Here is a 15,256-nt window from a genome sequence, read left to right on the forward strand (position 1 = left end):
GTGTGTGTGAATCTGAACATATCAGGGCTCGAAAGTGTGTGTGAATCTGAACATATCAGGGCTCGAAATTGCGACCATAAAATTGCGACCAGTTTTTACTGTAAAATGTTCACCACATGCCCAGATTTGGGAGACATTTACGCAGAATGCATCTCTGCACTTGAAACGTGAAACGCAGCGCTCAGGAATGGGTTAAAACAGTTGTCGTGTCAACTTACTGAAGTAAACAAAGCCAAGTTCACAATGCTTGCCCCACCTACACGCTCTTCTTATTGGCCCACTGCTCTAGCACTGAAATATCAGCTGTCAATCACTCAGTCAATGCCTTCTGGCTTGGGATGACAGAAAGCTACTACCGCGAAACATTGTAAAGCGCTGAAGATGAGAATGAAGATAACACTGACAGATTTTGTTTTAGAAACCATGACATCTACAGTTACAAATAATGACACATCTTACTAGTGATCATGTGCTGAATGTTAATCCACCATCTACACTTTTCCAGGAGTGGATAAAAGACTTCCGTTGGCTTCAACTCTGCTATGAAAAGTCTGTGGGATGGAGTTTTCAGGTAACTGTTTGCCACATCTAACACGAGAGCTTCTGTTTAATCCTTCATATAATCGCCAGATGCTGTCCGCCGTGCAACTGGCAGCTATATGTCAAATGTAACACCACGTACACCATCGCAAACGGCCTTACACTGACTAAACTAACATCGCTACTCATGAAAACTATTGCTATTAACATATATGCATATAATAAGGTACAGTACATGTCAAAAACATCAGTGCAATATCAGACAGCACCCGTGAGAACAGCACAGTTATATCCTTAACAGATTTAGTCATGTCCAGCAGTGTGTGCAGGGCCGGTGAGCGCTCTGTGTACCTTTTGGTCACTCAGTTATGTTAAAAAAAATCATTTTCTTATGATAAAGGGATTTCGTTGAGACATATTTTCTTCACGCTTGCATAAATATTTTTTGGCTTGTTAGTTTGATTACTGCTGATTTCAAACGCAATACATGTTTGTATAACACTTGTAGTAAACGGTGCTTATAAGAGCAACTAAATTTTGGCTGATGCGCCTAAATTTTTAAAGTAAACCACATAACCAAGCAAAAAGGTTAATTTCAAGCCCTGCATATATTATGAAGGAATAATGTTTGACATTGACACAGGAGCAGATGTTACGGTGGTAAATCAGCAGAAACTGCGTTTAATGTTAAAGGCTTCAGAGGTAATGTGGAAAGACATACAGTTTATGATTTAATAATTTGTAAATTTAATCAAGATTCTAATAACTTAATCACAACAAAATATGCAGGCACAAGGCACAATATTGTAAAGCTGAGAAATAGACTGGTTAAAACGAGTAAGCTTTGAGCAGGAAATAAAGAGACTGAAACCAGTAGAGCAGAGCCTATTAAAGTCACTAAGATATGAGCAAAATATCAAATGAATGCTGCTAGAAGTAAAAATGATTGAAAATAAACTGATAAATGGCAGTGTGAAATCAAAGGTGGTAATCCAGCACAGCAGAGACAATACCCTATTAATAAAAGAGTTCTGTCAGAAATATTATTTCAATAGAGGAATTACAGCAAAAAGGTATAATAGAAGTTGTTAATGCACAAAAATATTCCCCTACACAAGCGGTTTACAAAACCAGATGGAGGGTGGAGGTTAGAAACACATTATAAGGCATTAAACAAACAATTACAGAGAAGATATCTCTTAAATGCACGAGATGCTACAGGAGCAGCCCCGGAGTAAAAATGTTAAAAAAAGATGTTGCAAATGAATTTTGGTCTGTGCCGTTAGGGCCTGAGAGCAGAGCTCTCACAGCATTTACCTTTGATAATGAACTGTGTACATCAGGGTTCAACGCTAGGAATATTTACTACTGGCCCAATCGGGCCAGTGGTTCAGATTTTTGCTTGCTCTGACAAAATTTTCTCTAGCCCCACCAAAAAAAGTTATCCATTTAGTTATTCAGCATAACTTTTCTTTGACAATTTAAAAATGATTTAATTTAAACACAATACTGATTAAGTCAAGTGAATGGTTTAGTTGAAAACTACAACAATTTTATGTTTTTGGTTTGTTTAACCCACCAAAATGCCTAATTTTAGAAAACGGCTCATTACATCAGTCTATAATACTGTCTACATTTTTATTTTTCATTTTCTTGTAAACCTAGATTTAAAATGCTTTTCACTTCTTGTTCTTGCTTGATCAGTCATCATAATAATCATATTAGCCTATGTTTTAATCAATTATGGTCTGAGTTTTTTTTTTTTTTAAATGTAGACTAAGAATGCTAAAGAAAGGGGGTCCGTGCAGGGGTGCATTTCTCGTCACAACACCGGGGCCGCAGTCGAAATGAACAAAACAAATGAACAAAACAATTGGCCTAATACAAAATATATGACTAAAATACAAACATTATCAGATGGTAATTGAGCAATTATTTTCAGTCAACAGATAAACAGCACGTGGTAATATTTCAGCATGCTTTCACTTTCAATTAAACATGAATTGCACATTTGATGAAAGAAATGACATGCTGCCCAACCGATCATTCTGTCTTCATTTAGCCGTATATAGGGCCATTACACAACCATAATCCACTGTGATATAGCCTGCTTCCTTTGATTGTTTTATTTCACTACAATCGATCTGCTTAATCGAGAAAAGACCAGCTCATTCTGGCGATCTCAGACCCATTGATTTGACACGGACTTAAGCACGATGGCGGGATTCACATATGCCATGAACTGCTCTTACTGGGAAAACTAGACCTGTTACAAAATAAATGTATGGGCATAAATTATTAAGACCCCCTTTTATTTCTTTTTTAAATATTTGCAAATGATGTTTGGCAGAGCAAGGAAATGTTCACAGCATGTCTGATAATATTTTTTCTTCTGGGGAAAGTCTTATTTGTTTTAATTTGGCTAGAATAAAAGCAGTTTTTAATTTTAAAAAAACATTAAGGTAAAAATTATTAGCCCCTTTAAGCTGAATTTTTTTCTCGATAATCTACAGAACAAATTGTTATACAAGAACTTGAAATAACCCTCACCTGCCTAATTACCCTAGTGAAGCCTTTAAATGTCATTTTAAGCTGCATAGAAGTGTCTTGAAAAATATCTAGTAAATTATTATTAACTGTCATCAAGGCAAAGACAAATTAAATCAGTTATTAGAGACGAGTTATCTATTATGATTAGAGATGTGTTGAAAAATCTTCTCTCCGTTAAACAGAAATTGGGGAAAAAAATAAATGGGGGCTAATAATTCAGGGGGGCTAATAATTCTGACTTCAACTGTTTATACACTATATAAAACTGTTAAACAAGTCCGTGAGAGCGTTACAGTGGTAGAGTTAAACGTAAATCTGTTTCTCTGATTAACATTGAGTATCACTAAAGATTGATGAAACTCCACCACGACCAGTCTGAGAAACCTGAGGCACATATAAGAATCCTGGAGGAGTAGCTTCATTTAAACTAATATAGTCATTCTGTTAAAGCCAGGTTTTAGTGGGACAGAGTGCATTAAGGTTATTGGGTTCTTATTTTATTTACAAAAGAGCTTTAGGTGCGAGTGGCCTGATGTTTAGGAGATCAAGCTTTAAAAACGTTTTTTCTGATTTGATTCTTAATAGATTTTTTTCCAGAGCACATAGTGAATTTACTTCTTGATCTAATAATACGAGGAACAGACACAGTCTCTAGAAAAGCTTCTGTTCTTTAAATCATGTTATTAGCCATTTATTCAGAGCAAAAAGTCTACTGAACCTTTCATTTCTTCGGCAGCAAGTAGGAAGCGGTCCACAAACACTGATCTGCGTGTCGGTTGAGGTGCATCGAACAGTCTCAATCAGGCTCTTGGTATCTCTTTTCAGGATCTCCGCCTGCCACAGCCCGGTGTCTTTTGCCCCCGTGTGGAGGACGACAGTTTCGATGCTCTTGCTAGCGCTCAGGATAGAGAGTCCCTTAAAACAAATCAATGGAAAAAGCAGTGAGTGCATACATTGTTAGCTTTTAGCTATTTTAGCTATGTCGATTTGAAATACTCACTGTGTGCCGTCACCTCTGCATAAAACAGGCTGTTGCGTTGGTATCACAACGCAAATGCAGTAAGTGCTTTTTTTCGTCGTGCATGTTCACAGCTGGGATTCACAACAGGAGAAGAACAGCGCATCAGGGTCTAGCAGGAGGGGTGTGTGAGGAGTACGGCTATGGTTTTTTGCGCACATACAGAGATGCGTCAGTTTGCTTTTTAATTAAACATTGCTTTCATCAGCGTTGGTTTGGTTGCAGATAAAGAATAACGTCTTTATTCTGGGATTACCACTGTTGAATAATACACTTGCATAAAGTAAATCATCTCAAAGCATTTACTGGGGCACTGGCGATTTTTACTGCTGCTCGTGCCCCAGTAAATTGGGTCTAGCGACACCCCTGGGCATGACGAATGACAGAATCAGCAATGATTGCAACTTCGCGTTCCATCTGGCAGAGGGGTAAAAACGGTTCTCCACGTGTAGGAAAACCACCAGTTTAACCCAAAGACACCAGTCTGCCAGATGAACAAGAGCCGGAGTCAGAAACTCAAGAGAAAGTTTACTGAAGAGTTTGTGGTTTTTCAGCACTCACTCTGCTCTGCTTACCATCTCAAAACAACAATACTACTGTCACATAGCATTAACTGAGTCATACAGAGTGTTTTAACCGGAGTGGCTAAAAAAATTATACAATTTGTAAGTGTGTGTGTGTGTGTGTGCTCATTTCAATTGACCTATTTTTGTATAGCACTTTTACAATATAGATTGCATCAAAGCAGATTCACATAGAAGATTTAAGTAAATTGAAAGTGTCAGATCAGTTTACTGTGATTTAGGGTGCTTTCACACTTGGTTCATTTGCCTGGACCGTACCCCAGACCACCTCCTTCAGGTAGACTCTGGTACGGTTCACGGGTGCGCACCAGAGTTCAGAAGATAAGTTCACACTAGCTAAACGTACCATACAGTGACATCAAGCGAACCCGGATGCGGACCAAAAGTACTAGTGTGAAAGCACCTTTTATAATCACTACTGAGAGTCCAAACATTTTTAAAAACCTTGAGAGAAGCCAGGCTCAGTTGGGCACAACCATTTCTCCTCTGGCCAAACATCTTGTGCAAACCTGCTGTCTAGGCGTCGAAGGCTGGAGAATGCTGGATGTCAGCCAAGACTTATCTGTCCCTGGAGTCTCATAGGAATCAGTCACATGCTCTCCACTCCTCCAAGAACACCACAGCAGGTGCTCAGTATACGGCCTGGTCCAGGATTATGGAAACCTTAGGATCATCTCTTCGCTGGTGTTGGATTGAATCAGTGGCGGTGCATAGTCTAAGGGCCTGGGGATGAGTATACCCAGGTGGAAATAGAGAATAAAGAGAATAATTAGCGTAGCTGCAGTTCATAGTGTATATAAATGAGATGCAGAAACCTGTGTGGAGCACATTCCTGTATCATACCGCAAAGTGATGCACTAAGTGTATGCTTTATAAAAACAGATAGGTCTTTACTTCAGTTTTAAATTGAGTGTGTCTGAGCCTCAGACATTAACAGGAAGGTTATTCTAGAGTTTAGAAGCCCTGAGTAATGAGATCTTAACGGACACGGGCTGCTGTTTTGAAAGCGCGAGTATGACTATTATACCTTGGTGTAGTTTTATTCGCTCTAGCCTTTTTTAATTTGATGGGTGCCACAGAATTTAGTGTGCTAGGAAAGATGGCATCCATACTGCTGGTTACTACATCAAGATCATTTGCATTTGCAGATGCATTTCGAAATAAAGTTCATAACTTCATTTTGCACAAACCTAACAGGCATACAGTAACGTCAGCCAATCACAGGGTGAACACTGGAGTCGCGCTGCTACCGGAGCTCATAATTATTATTTCAAGTTAGTAATCCTGCTATATATCCATTACAAAGCATGCATAACACTTCCTTCAAGCATATTTCTTACCTGTTGTCCAGTTGTGTTTGTGTTGAAGGCCGCAGAGGCCAAATTGCCTATTGTGGTCATTTTATGTACAAACGTGCACTGCACATGTGCAGAAGGGTCGGCCAGCAGGAGATCCTATTTGTTGTATGTGAGGGGTGAAAAGTGAGATTTCTAACCTGATCGACTTATTTTTTAAATGTTTGTCTATGCTTACCTTCGCCACGATTTAAGCCATAGTGGGCGGAGTCACTTACTATAAATAGTGACTAGTGATCCGTTCAGTGTGGGAGTTTGAAGTGTGAGTAGTGGCGTAAAGGTTAGTTGAGGTATTAAGTCTGAATAGTGAATATTTTGTATATATGCATTTTGTAACCTAATTGTCCTTATTTTTTTTATTCGATGCACAAATATATATATATATATATATATATATATATATATATATATATATATATATATATAGAGAGAGAGAGAGAGAGAGAGAGAGAGAGAGAGAGAGAGAGAGAGAGAGAGAGAGAGAGAGAGAGAGAGAGAGAGAGAGAGAGAGAGAGAGAGAGAGAGTCTATATTTTTGGGATTTTGGGATTTAACACTGTAAATAAACGCACTTTTGCACCATGGTGCTACAACGGCTGGGGCGTCTAAATAGTACATAGGCCCTAAGGGAATTAGTCAATTTACTCTTTTTCTCCAGAATGATTCACGATTTTGTGTCTAGACATGGCCAAAAACTTACAAAACTTTGCACATGACCAGAAATGGCTAAAGTTTACGTTTGTTATGCGTTTATGAAGCGAGTTTGGCAAAATGACTCGACAGCACCACCTATGCACATTTGACAGACTGGCCCCCAAGCTACGATTTATGCACACATCAAACATGCCAAAACCTACAAAAAAAAGTTTTTTGAAGCATATTTTCAAACCCAACAGAAAGTCCGATATTTTGAACTTGTGCTGAAAAAGTGCCATTTTTTTTTTCGCCATTTCCAGGCATTTTATTTTAACAAACTCCTCCTAGGGATTTTAGCCAATCAATGCCAAACTTGGGTTTTGTCAATTAAAGACTTTGTTAAATTGCTAAGATCTAGAGATTTTGTTAAAAGGTGTGTCCATGGCGGCCTCTCCAACTTTGACAATTCGCCACGAAACAGGAAGTTGTTAAAACTCAGGCATGCCATTGTCTGATTTCCCTCAATTCACATTTGATCAAAGCCCTGACCTGAACACGTTTACTTGCCAATATCCAGTTAGTTATAGTGCCACCTGCTGGCAAAAGGAAATGACATTTTACAGTATAACCAACTTTTCCCAGAAATTTTATGTGTAAGAATTGAAATATTACCAATATTTTTGATGTCTTTGACAATTCAAAACATGAGCTGAAAACAGGGCCAATGGACTCCACAACCCACCAGGGGGGTATGCGGGAAAAACCAGTTCCTGCTGCATTTGCATCTGAGTATGCTGAAACTCAGCTTCATCCCCCCAACTCACGCATATGGTCATTTCAATGTTTGAACGTTCTAGATTAACCAAACTGACTTTAACTATCATGTTTGATATCATTTGAAATGTCTCAGTGCGATTGGTACAATGGTCTCATTCTCTCAGAAACAGACATAATCAACACAATAAATATATAACTTCAGGCATCTTTTGAACCACTGTGAAGGGTGTGACTTTTTCCTTTTGTTATACATTCACACCCCCTTCCTTGAAGGAATTCTTGGATTATTTAAGGTAAGGGTTGAGAAAAACTTTCAGGCTCCCAGTTATGTAAAATTTACACGTTATGTAAAAGTCAGGAATGCATCTTTTAATCTTGGATTTATCTTTGATAATTTGATGTTTTGTATTGATCGTTTATGAATTGACTGATTGAATTTGGCATAATACATTTACCTGACTAATAAATTATGTTTTGAATTATTCAAACCTCGTGTTATTATCACTGATAAATGTTGTTGTCCATAGCACTACAAGCCACTGTACAGGTTAGTAACGGACTAAAACATGTTAGACGGAGCAGCGTGGTACGCTATACAATGTTGGTAGAGATCCGACTAACAAATTGGCATTTATTCATGTATACTTGGACTGTAAAAGGCCAACTATTTAGAACAACAAAATATTGTTGAAACTACTTTTAATGTGGATATTTAGGCCTTCATCTACAATAGTATAATCCTGCGCGATTATTATTAAAATACTTTGTCTTGATTAAGTAGATAACAGATCCATGGGGACCACATAAAAATCTCCTAAATTGAGTAAGTAGGGTTCTGCCTTTTTAGGAGAGTGGTTAATCGCCTCTGTTTAATGACCAAGACTGACAAGCTTGTATTAAGAGATTGTATACCCGGCCGGTGCAAGACTCGAGATGCTATCGGAATCTGAGTAAATGAGAATAAGGTATAATAACAAATCAAAAGAATATTCAATCATAATCTAAAATAATGTGAAAGGAAACAAAATAATCTTATCAATGTTTTATAATTGGAGTCAGATAAAACGAGGATAAATATATTAATATTCTAAACCCCCTCATACTAAAATTGGAGTCAGATATGAGTTAAGTTTAATATAAATCAACATTGTGCACTGGAAAGACCGAACATGCAGTGAACCTTCATCCACCATTGGATACCGTCATTGGACCAACTGGCTGGACCCTACATATGCTATAAACACAAAATTTGGGTGGCGTTATCTGAAAGCTCTAGCGATGATGTATTGTGAACATCTTAAATTTTTGCCTTAGGGCATGTCCGTGGCGGCATGACAAACCTCAGTGATTTGCCATGAAACGTGGAGCACTTATAACTCACCTACACAATGTATGATCTGCCTGAAACTTCACATGGTTGATAAAATTCCTCTCCTGAAGAAATCTACATGCCAATAGAGTCAGTCATAGCGCCACCTGCTAACAGAGGGAATTTTGGCTTATAACTCAGCCACACAATGTCTGACCTGCCTAAAAGTTCACGCGCGATAAGATTAATCTTCTGAAAAATCTACACGCCAACATTGAGTCACAGTCATAGTGCCACCTGCTGGCAGAAGGATATATATTTATATATCTGTGTAAATTATTATTGTCATTGTAAGGCCACCAGGCGGCGGTGAGCCTGGTTGTTAGGTCCCTTTCGTTGCTGCTGGCAGCCTTAATTTTTATTTTATACTTCTACCCATTAACAACGCCTAAGTGTTATAAGTGGTGTCAGAAGTGGGATGGCCTTTTGTAGAAAGGTGACTTACGGAAAACAGATGTGTTTGCGGTCACAAAAACCTGTGCGGGAGGAGATGGAATGGGACACTATGGATGAAGAGGAGTCAGCCAGTGCAGAGGAAACTAGATCCCCTCGAGTCAAACCTGCATCGTAGGGTATGGAGAGCGATGTGTTGGCATTGGACTTTTCTGACAGCTCAGTCGAAAAGGGAGGAAGGCCTCATCTATGAGCTGCTGGGGTTGCGAGGATCACTGTAACGTTCAGCTACACCAGACACTTCACCAAGCCAAAGCCTATGCCTCAATCTACCCACACATGCAGCTTCACCAATTTAGGGAGTGTCAGCCACGCAAAACCAGACACTGTCGACATTGAGGGTGGCAGACCTACCACCAACGCGACCAGTCACGGATGCCAGCATTTGAAGAAAGAGGGGACGTGGAGAGCTACATACGTCACTTTGAGCATCTGGCAAAGACTTAGGGTTCTGCTGGAGGAGAAATGGGAGTGTCGACTGGTCCCCCTTCTCACTGGAATAGTGCTGGAGGAGTACCTCGCGATGGACAAAGATTAGGCGGAAGTCGATGAAAATCTTCGAGATGCGCTGATGGCGAAGTTCAACTTCTTACCAGAAACCTACCGAAAAAGATTCCGGCAGATGCAAATACCTGCTGGAGAGACACAGACAGAGACATACAAATGACTCAAGGGGCTCTACAAACACTGGGTATGACCAGAGTAGTGCACTAAAGTGCAGACAGGAGAGGCTATCGTACTGGAGCAACTACTACGAGTGCTTCCGCATGAGGTGCGGACCTGGGTGAGAGAGAGCATGAGCCAACTGACAGACTGAACACAGCAAGACCGGCAACGCAGTACATAAATGCATAGAGGAGGTCAGATGCATGCACGGGCTACACCAAAAAATACTATCCTACCACTGAGGTGACTTGTGATCAATTATCAACCATACTTGATGTCAGTGGGGATGGTGGATGCATTACCTGTGGGTATGGTTTTGGGATGGGACCTACCCGTGTTGAAGGAACTGTCAAACCATACTGTTGAATGTACCAATATGAATGCTGTTATGTCATGTCCTGTGCTAACACACAATCCAGAGTGGGTTTAGAACCCTTACCTACCATGGATGATAGTCTGATCCAAGGTGAGGTAGTAAACCTAGAAAGTCAAGATGACAGGGCTGCCTAGAGAAACAATTAGGTTCAGCCATTGTAAGTGTCAACTGAGGGGTTGATGGTAACTAAATGGGACATTAATGAAAATTTAGCACAATTACAGGCTGAAGATGAAACACTGCAACCTTTGTTTGCCAAAGTGTGTGAAGGGAATAAGCAAATTGACACACATATGCTCCGCATATGCGGTTTTGCAGAAAACCAGTTCTGTTCACAGGTCATCATGAGCTCCATTTTAACCATTACCTGTCATCGCTACTCAATTCAAGCAAATTGCAATAGACATTGTTGGGCTGCTGGAGCAAAGCAGCACAGGCAACAAATAAATCCTAGTCATCTGCAACTATGCAACACGCTACCCTAAAGCCTTCCTTCTACACAGCACCACAACTGTTAAAGAAATCACTGCATTGCTTTAACTGTTTTCTAGAGTTAGATTTGAAGAGGAGATCATCACTGATCAGGGGACCAAATTCACATCTGGATTGATGCCTTTACTACACCAGCAGCTGGGTATCTGTTCAATCTGCACAAGACCTTACCATACACAGACTGATGGATTGGTGGAAAGATTAAATCAAACCTCCAAAAGTATGTTGAAGTTCGTGAGTGAAAACAGCAAGGATTGGGAAAAATGGCATACAGAGAGGTGCCACAAGCATCAACAGGCTTCCCACCATTTGAAGTTCACTAGGGATGGCAGGTGCAAGGTCCCCTGGACCTAGTGAAAAGGAGTTGTAAAGCACCAAGCACTGCAGCGGAAGAGACTAATATCGTAAGGTTTGTCTTACAGATGAAAGACCTCCTTGACAAGTATCATGAACAGGCTCAGAGAATCTGGAGAATGCCCAGAAGAACCAAAAGCTGTGGTAGGACCAGTGGTCCCAGTGCAGAGAACATCAACCAGGACAGAAGGTGTTACAATTAACATTTTACAACAAGCTCTTTGCAAATTGGCAGGGTCTATTTGAGATCATCAAGAAGGGTCTTGTTACCCATAAGGTATGTCACTCCGACAAAGGGAAGTCAAACATACCATGTCAACCTCTTGAAAGAATGGCAGGAACGGTAACCTAAATTGAAGAAGGTTCTGTTGGAGACACAGGGTGGAAACACCAGAAGAGAAGGATGAAGACAAAGTTGATGTTGAGACTGTGGAACATTCCCAGTCAATGAACCTGGATCATCTTGAAGGAAAACAAACAGCTGTACAGGTACAGAGATGAAATGGTGTAAAACAGGTACCCTGAGTTGCTAAGGGAACAACCTGAGGACAAACATTGTAGAGCACAAAATTTGACTGACCCAACACCAATTCGTCAGACCATATCTTGTGCCTAAGAGGCTGGTAACACCATTGACAAAGGAGATTGAGGTGATGTTGGACATGGGCGTGATTGAAGCATCAACTAGTGCCTGGAGTAGCCCAATAGTCCTTGTGCCCTAGAAGGTTGGTACATTGAGGTTATGCTTGGACTTTAGGAAGCTGAATGCAGTGTACAAATTCAACGCCAACCCGATGCCACGCATTGATGAGTTGGTCGAGAGGATAAGGCGGGTTAAGTATGTAACCACCTTGGACCTCTGTAGAGGCTATCGTCAGGTGCCACTGGAGAAGATGTACCAAGGAGGAGGTACAATCTTTTCTCGTAATGTATGGATGGTATCGCAGTTTTATTCTCTCTGAAAAAGCTGTACCTTTGACAAATCTAACTGCTAAGGCAGTGAGAAATCTAGTGCCTTGGACAGAGTATTGTTAAAAAGCTTTTACACTTAAAGGAACTAATGTGCACCTTTCCCAATTTGCGAAGCTCAGACTTCACCAGGATATACCTTGTGCAGGTGGATGCTTCAGCTAGAGGGATTGGAGCAGTATTGTTGCAGGAGGATAGAGGACAGGAACACCCCATTCTATATCTGAATCGGAAGCTTTTGCCATGAGAAACACGATATTTCACCATCGAAAAGGGTTGGCTATCAAGTGAGCACTAGAAAGGCTTCACTACTACCTGATGGGTAGAGAATTTATCCTGTAAATGGATCACAGGGCACCAACCTGGATCAACACTATGAAGGATCAGAATTACGTGGGTGACCAGATGGTACTTGTCACTACAGCCCTTCAAGTTCCACATTCGCTTTAAGGCTGGATAGCATCACGTCACCTCAGATTACCGGTCACGATTGACAGATGTTAACAATCCAGGAGAGGTGGGAGGAAATGTGACAAAGAAGATTGTCACTGGCCTGCGGCAGAACTGCTCATAACGATTTCATATCGCACAAACACGACATGCATACAGTTAAGTCAGCCAATCACAGGGTGCACACTGGAGTCATTTCAAGTTACTAATCCTGCTATATCTCCATTATTACAAAGCATGCATAACACTTAGATCAAGCATATTCCTTACCTGTTGTCCAGTTGTGTTTGTGTCGTCTTGCGGATCTTCCAGGCTGCGCCATGATGACTACTGAAGGCCAAAGGGGCCAAAAAGTCTATTGAGGTCATTTTATGCACAAGAGTGCACTGCGCATGTGCAGAAGTGTCGGCCAACCGGAGATCCTATTTGTTTTATGTGAGGGGTTGAAAAGACTGGGGAAAATGGAAAAATGAGTTTTGGTGAAGAATGCAAATTAATTATTTGTTTAAAGTGTCTAGTAATACAAATGTGTAAAAAAGGTGAGATGCTTACCTGAACGATTTATGTTTTAAATGTTTATGTCCATACTTGCCTTAAACTTGCATTTCACAGGGCTTAGGCCAGTGGTTTCCAACCTTTTATTTTTTTTTTGCCTGAGACCCCCTTTTCCCCTGAAAATATTGCAAGGACCCCCTCCACATTTAATGATATGATCGCTCATATAGGTTTGCAGTAATGATGACAAAAGTTACTGCTTACAAACAAACGGTATGGTTATTACTAAATCTAAATATGTTTATGCACAAGTAATAGCCTGTTTCCCTGAGATGGGTTTGGGAATAATAGCCTAACGTATAAATATAAAAGCAAAACATCAGTAGGCCATTTGTAACTGAAAAACATAAGCCTTTGGCCTTTCAATTGGCCCTATTTGAAAATCAATAACAAAAATACTATTACATACAAAGACTATTACATTTACTACTTGCATGGTATTTGTTATACTTTATCAATTAGTGTGAGGATTGCTGCGAGGCGAATCAGTGAGACTGTCTTTTTTGTGGAGGACGGATTACAAATTTGTCAAATTTTGGTCAGCTAGGGCAGTGGGTGTTTTGTAGGTTGCTATGCAACCATCAGATGTTTTCTCAGAGGATGACAAACTGACAAAACATTGCTGTCGCTCTGATAAAAGTTTTATTTATGGGAAAAAATATAAAACACTGCAGTGTTGGTTGTGTTCTGTGTTTGTCCAAGAAAATTAGTCTTACCGAAATTTGAATATTCCATACAAGCTGAAGCTGATAGGCCAATTCTTGCCACGTGACTCGCAGTGCTCAAGTGACTAAAGCGCAGGGGCGTATCAAACAGAAGGGATACGTCCCCCTCACTTTTAGAGACAGACCATTTAGAAACAGGTGATTAAGAATGTAAACCTTTGGATTTTATACAGCTGCCCCCCCCCCTTTACAGCTGTCCCCCACTTTTAAAATGTCCACTACGCCCCTACAGACGCAAGCGAGAGAACACGGTCATTTTTCAAAATAAAAGACTTTATAATAAATAATAAATAAAATTGAAATAATTAATGATTATTAATCACTGGTACTGGTACTAAATTATCCACGGACTGGTGGCTGAGGACCACTAAGCTAGAGGATAAAATGAACTAAGGCAACTTGACCGTTCTTCTAATTGTTCACTGCTAAATTTTTTTTTTTTAAATATGACGCGACCCCCCACAAAGCTCGCTGAGGCCCCCTGCTGCTTTATTTTATATAAATATTTTCTTTACTTTATTTTTGGTATTTTTGGATTGGACAATTTTGCACTATGAATATACGCACCTTTGCACTATAGTGCTCCGTTGGCTGAGCAATCATTTTTCCCTGTTTCACACATCTACCCATCAACAACGCCTCTGTGTGACAGCCTAATTCCAAACAATATCTTCCAATGATTACTCAGGCGTCACATACAAAATCACACAGCCAACTGTGGTATTCAGGGCAGACCCCAGACCTGTAATACAGATCCACAAATGAATAAAAGAGACAGACACACAGGTTTATATGCTTTATGAGGACCAACTTTACAGTCATCACCTGTGGGGACCACCCTTTCTAAAGGTTTCAGAGGTGTGAAAGAAATCAGGAAGATTAATTTAAGCTTGTTTAGCCTATACATGACTTCAAATAGCTGAATTTATGAAGTAGTGATTTGATAATCGTTTATAGGGACTTAGAAAAAAAACGGATGAATGTCACTTACAGGGACCTCAGATGCATATTATCTGCATAATACACATTACGCTTCTTTATGATTTGTGGGGATTCTGGGAACATGCATTCCTATTTGACATGTGGGGGACTCTGCAAATCAATGTATTTTGCCAATAATAGGCATGTACATCAATGAATGTCAGATTGCATGTCAATTTGCCCTTAAAAGGCATTTCATAACGACCAAAGCAGATTTAAAATGTTTATCAGTAGCACAACAGTGCAAATCTGAATTTATTTTAGATTAGTTTATGTAAAGAGAATGCACTGAGATCTGCAAACAGTGGCAGAGAAGCAAAGCTTCACTATTACACCAAGGCATGGTTTTACAGACAGGGCTTAGCTTGAGCTAGGTCAATGCCTTAGTTGGAGTATTTAAACAACTA

General features: G+C 40.0%; 1 long non-coding RNA gene across 5 annotated transcripts in view; it reads right to left on the reverse strand.

Annotated features, from left to right (window-relative positions):
• Positions 1-2,175: 2,175 nt before the first annotated feature.
• The window catches only part of LOC137496109 (uncharacterized), a 32,781-nt gene continuing 19,700 nt past the window's right edge, over positions 2,176-15,256 (reverse strand). For 2 of the 5 annotated variants that reach the window (XR_015495310.1, XR_015495307.1), the window contains 3 exons: positions 5,137-5,415; positions 4,091-4,182; positions 2,176-4,005 (listed from right to left, as the gene is read on the reverse strand). This is a non-coding gene — a long non-coding RNA (uncharacterized LOC137496109). Of the gene's footprint in view, positions 4,006-4,090; positions 4,183-4,322; positions 4,414-4,472; positions 5,416-14,435; positions 14,611-15,256 lie in introns of those variants that run through there. The other 3 variants (XR_015495311.1, XR_015495309.1, XR_015495308.1) reach the window with 3 other exon arrangements.

This window comes from Danio rerio, chromosome 7 (assembly GCF_052040795.2).
Source record: "Danio rerio strain M-AB ecotype USA chromosome 7, GRCz13ab, whole genome shotgun sequence".
NCBI lineage: Eukaryota > Metazoa > Chordata > Actinopteri > Cypriniformes > Danionidae > Danio > Danio rerio.